The sequence below is a fragment of the Pogona vitticeps genome, chromosome 1, assembly GCF_051106095.1.
Source record: "Pogona vitticeps strain Pit_001003342236 chromosome 1, PviZW2.1, whole genome shotgun sequence".
Classification (NCBI taxonomy): domain Eukaryota; kingdom Metazoa; phylum Chordata; class Lepidosauria; order Squamata; family Agamidae; genus Pogona; species Pogona vitticeps.
The window spans coordinates 149325911-149331910 of NC_135783.1; positions in this window are offsets into that span (position 1 = coordinate 149325911).

The window sequence follows — 6000 nt, forward strand, 5'->3', positions numbered from 1 at the left end:
CACTGCAAACCAATATGATGAAAGTTAAGATTCAAAAAATTGGTACTAACAGCAAATGTCAACTCCACCAAGAAAAATATGAAATTGTGTCATACCTTATATGTGAATGTCCAAAGAGTGAATAAACAGATTACAAAATTAGACATGATAGAGTGGCAAAATTAGTGCACTGGTCATTATGCAAAAATATAACTTGCCAGTCTCCAAAAACCCATGGGAACATCAGGAAAAGGTGTCAGAAAATGACAATATCAAGATATTGTGAGATTTCCAGATCCAAACAGATACACTGTGAACATAACACACCAGACATAATAGTGAAAGAATGAAGAAATGTCTGGAATCATTGCATTGCAGAATTGAAAATAAAGAATTGAAAATAAAGAATTGGAAAAGCTAACAAAGGGGAGAGACCTGGCAATCAAAAGATCTCACCTCTGGAAGAAAAACACTTCAGTGGTCCCCATAAGCATTGCGGCTTTGGGAACAATACCAAGAAATTTCACATAGTAATACAAGCAGTTGGAGATCTCAGAAATTACAACATCAGAATTACAAAAAAACCCAGCAATATTAGGAACAGCATACCTATTGCCCCAGTATTTAACAGAAATTTAGGTTTTTGGTTAAAACTTGTATCTGTTATATAATATCTGTCAATGTTTTTATAATTTTGATTGACTGTGCCTGGTACTTTTGAATCATCATCATCATCTTTATCATTTTGCTGGAGAAACTGAAATTACAAGCACATAAAATCATTAATATGACACACCTATACAAAACATCACATGAAAATGAAAGCTAGAAAATTACACGAATATAATTTGTATGTGTGAGGTCACCTATAGCCCTTGTTATATCAACCTCCCAACCCGTTAGATGTTATCTAGACACCATATTCTAGAGCAAGGATGATCCAAGTATCCTCCAGATACAGGGTGCAGCTTCCAACATTTCTCATCGTCAGCTCTGCTGGCTAAAGCAAATGGGAGTTGATGTCTGGCAACCTTTGGATAGAAGTGCTTTGCTCACCCTTGATTAATTCTTGATCTCTTATACCTGGATTTACATGCATACTCTGGTAGCGATCAGGAACGTGGAATATGGAAGTACAAAAAGAATTAGCAAAGAGATGATGAATTTCCCTGAGGATGTTTAATAGTTGGTGGGAGATGGCAAAGACTTAACCATTCCCATCCATCTGTTAATCATTTCATCCATGTCTAGATTCATCAATGTCTCTCCGCTACAACCACAATTAAGATCATCACTGTGCTTATATCTTTGGCATGTCAATTCTCCCACATTCCCCACCATGCCCTAGCATGTACATGCATTATCTGCCTTCTGTAGTGGCTACACCCTATGCATCCAATGAAGTAAGCTGAAATCTACAAAAGTATGCAAAACAGGAGGACTTCCGGCTTGACACTGCGACGAGACAGCAGCAGAAGGACGGAGCTCCGTCCCCTGGGCTGAATTCCAACCTGTTTGGGACCCCCCAGGGGGTTAAAACCACCCTGAAGAGGTGGTGAAATGAGGAAGAAGCCTGTTGATCACAGGGGGAATGGTGGTTACCTATATTTGATCCAGGAAACTCCCCAAACAACCAGCAGACAGATACAAGCAGCTGAACTAGCTTGCTTGCAAGTTGTTGGCAGCCGGCAATGGATAAGTGATAAATCAGCCTAATTAACATCGTATTACCATTGGATGAGAAACATTTTTTAAACTATATTGCTATACTACTGCTGGACGAGACAATCTCTACAGCAGAAATAGCATCTTTTATCCCCCACCACTGATTGAGCAGCAGTGAATCTGGAGAGAGGAGGAGACGCAGGGAAACACAAGGAAAATAAATTGGAAATTAATTAGACATTTAATTATACTTTGAGGAAGGAAGTTTGGTATTACTTTGTCATTATAAACTTAATAATCTTTCTCCTGAAAACATCATTAGCAACAACTCTGGGAAACTAAACTTATTTATGTTACTTGTAACAGCTATCTAAGGTGCTGGCAAAAAGCCTAGAATCAATTACCTTGAACACTTTATGGCTGTTTGGAATTCCCTTTCTTTTTAAGGATGGAACTGAACTACAGATAAATTAATCCTAGAAAGCCCAATTCAACCAAACTGGAACTTCTAAACTGTATCTTGGGTTCTGAACTTGACTAGACCTTGAGCCTCTACGCAGGGAAAACTCTCTACATCTGAGACTGGATTTAAGCTTAACCCTAAAGATGATCAATCCATTAAAGTGGACCTGTGGAAGCAAGTATTGATGAAACTGGACTGATTACTTTAAGCATCTGGAGAACTTTCACTTGGAATACAATTTTTGAGATCTGGAACATAATGCCACAACAAGGACAATTTTGGGATGAAACAAAATCTACCCCTCAAGCAATCTTAGAATAGTGAGATCCCACAATGAAGAGGCGAAAGTATTCAAGGAGCAGTTAAAGAAGAACTATAGTCAACTGGAGACAGGGAATCATGCACAAGGAAATGAGAAGGTGGTGGATAATGTATGCCTATCAAAAGAGGGACTGGAGGAAATTAGAGGAGAAAACCTAGGAGATTTAATTCTAACCCTGGAGTTGAGGAGTGTCTTAGGTGTGCTAAGGGAAGATAAGGGGAGAGAATCAACAGATCTAATTAAAAAGAGCCTGGAAGATCTATTGGAGATAAATCAAATGCATAAGATGTTCTCAGGTGGCACAAGGCATGGCAGAATTTTTTAGAGAGATAGAAATAAGAATTTGGAAAAGACAAATAGGAGAAGGGAGTTACCTAGAAAGATGAAAAAGGGAAAAAAAATTAAGGTGTCCCTCAATGTTGAAAAGCATGTACATACCTAACTTCTGGAATTGTAAAGAAGCATATCTTACATATTAGAAAAGGGAATTAAAATGAAACAAGGGATCACTAATCAGAGTAAAGGTATAACAAGGTGGTTCTTAAGGTAAATTGAAGCTAGATATAAGGATAAGGTAAAACAAATAGTTAGGCATCCTTCACTCTCGAAAGACTATGGTAGCGTGCTCTGTATGGAGGACTTGGAACAGCGTCTAGTGTGGCTGAGGAGGCCAATTCGAGAGTGACAATCCCTTCCACACTGAAGACAAATCCAATCTGTCCCCTGTCCAGCTCCCTGGTTTTGCTGCTTTAGTGACTTCCTCTTTGCCTCGGCCTGCTGGGCAAGGGTCGCTTCAAATTGGGAGAGCCCGCGATGCAGTCCCTGCCTCCAGGCTGAACGCTCAGATGTCAGGGTTTCCCATCTGTTGAGGTCTATTCCTAAGGCCTTCAGATCTCGCTTGCAGACGTCCTTGTATCGCAGCTGTGGTCTCCCTCTGGGGCGATTTCCCTGCACTAATTCTCCATACAGGAGGTCCTTTGGAATCCGACCATCAGCCATTCTCACGACGTGCCCAAGCCAACGTAGACGTCGCTGTTTCAGTAATGTATTCATGCTGAAAATTCCAGCTCATTCTAGGACTACTCTGTTTGGGACTTTGTCCTGCCAGGTGATACCAAAAATCCGTCGGAGGCAACGCATATGGAACGTGTTCAGCTTCCTCTCCTGCCGTGCACAAAGGGTCCAGGACTCGCTGCAGTACAGGAATGTGCTTAGGACACAGGCTCTATAGACTTGGATCTTTGTATGTGTCGTCAGCTTCTTATTGAGCCATACTCTCTTTGTGAGTCTAGAGAACATGGTGGCTGCTTTGCCAATGCGTTTATCCAGCTCGACATCCAGAGAGAGGGTGTCAGAGATGGTTGAGCCAAGGTACACAAAGTCATGAACAACCTCCAATTCTTGTGTAGAGATGGTAATGGAAGGAGGTGAGTCCACGCCCTGGCCCATGACTTGTGTTTTCTTCAGGCTGATCGTTAGTCCAAAGTCTTGGCAGGCCTTGCTGAAACGATTCATGAGTTGTTGGAGGTCTTCAGCAGAGTGGGCAACGATGGCTGCATCATCTGCGAAGAGGAAGTCCCTCATGCATTTCAGTTGAACTTTGGTCTTCGCTCTCAATCTAGAGAGATTAAAGAGCTTTCCGTCTGATCTAGTCCGGAGATAGACACCCTCGGTTGCAGTTCCAAAGGCATGCTTCAGCATGACAGCAAAAAAGATCCCAAAAAGTGTTGGTGCGAGGACACAGCCCTGTTTCACTCCGCTTCAGATGTCAAAGGGGTCTGATGTTGTGCCGTCAAAAACTACAGTGCCTTTCATTCCCTCATGGAAAGATCTGATGATGTTAAGGAGACGAGGTGGACATCCAATCTTGGGAAGTATTTTAAAAAGGCCATCCCTGCTAACCAGATCAAATGCTTTTGTAAGGTCTATGAAGGCCACTAAGAGTGGCTGTTGTTGTTCCCTGCATTTCTCCTGCAGCTGTCGGAGGGAGAATACCATGTCAGTGGTGGATCTATTAGCTCGAAATCCGCACTGTGATTCTGGATACACTCTGTCTGCAAGCACCTGGAGCCTCTTCAGAACAACACGGGCAAGCAGCTTCCCTACAACGCTAAGAAGAGAGATGCCACGGTAGTTATTGCAGTCACCCCGTCTCCTTTGTTCTTGTACAATGTGACAATGTTTGCATCCTTCATGTCCTGTGGTACTCCACCTTCCCTCCAGCAGAGACAAAAGACTTCATACAGTTCGGTGGTGATGATCTCCTTACAGCATTTCAGCACTTCAGCAGGGATGTTATCCTTTCCAGGTGCCTTGCCGGAGGCGAGGGAGTCCAAGGCAGCTTTTTTTTTCTGCTAGGGTTGGTTCGCTGTCCAGCTCTTCCAAGACAGGTAGGCACTCAATGTTATTTAATGCTTCTTCGGTTACTACATTCTCTCTGGAATATAGCTCAGAGTAGTGCTGTACCAAATAGTACTTAATGAACATACATTACATATGATATTGATATAGACATGATAGAAAATGTGGAGATAGTAACGGCTAAACAATTATATAATCTGTATAAAATACTTTAGATAACATATATTATGTGTTAGGAACCTCTTCAGTTATTACTGGTATAAAATACAAAGTTGATTGGTTAAATCACCTCAAAATAATATAAATTTGGAAACGGAATTACTTTTATTAGGTATATTATTGGAGGATTTTGATAACACTGTATACCATGAGAGCAATATCATGATAGTAGCCAATATTGTATACTAAAATGCACACATGAACAGTTTAAATGTTTAAAAAATGTATAGATTTTGAAGGGACAACTAAGAAGACACCAAGACGCAAAAAACGAATAATTATAAGCAACCCAGGTAACACGATGTTTAACAAGCACGAATTGAATGTAGATAGACTGAAAAACTAATAAAATGTGTATTTTTAAAAAAAAAAAAAAACTATGCAAAACAGAACTTGTTTGGTTTTGAGGTGCCACAGGATTTCCCGTCCTTTTGGTTGCAACGGACAAGCAGACAAATTAGCTACTGGCGGGGGAGGGAATCCCTTAAGCCTGAAGTCTGCCCATCCTTGGAGAACGGCCAAAACAGTGAGCTACGAGGCAGCTCCCTCTGCTCCCAATGATTGCAGGTGAGGCCAGGCATTCTCCTGCTGAATTGTTCAATTGGCAGTCCCAGTGTGTTAACTGCTATTGCTAGAGATTACACAGAAGTCCTGAAACTGCGTTATATGAACATTGTATTGAAATCTTCCAAAGTAAGCAAACACTATATAATGAATCTTCTGTCTTTATGGGTCATTCTATCCTCATTCTATGAAGACTCCCCTTCTCTCTCTCTCTCTCTCTCTCTCTCTCTGTGTGTAGAGAAATGGACAGCAGAGAATCAAGTGGTCAACTTAATGTGGGAATGGGCTCTTACACCATTCAGTATCTGCTTTCTGTCAAACTTAATTAGGATTTGTCTTTGCTGACTCATTCACAAGGATCCTGCATGCTGGCACAGATAAGTGTGTGAAGTACGGCCAGCAGCAAAGGATTAAACTGATTTGTGAT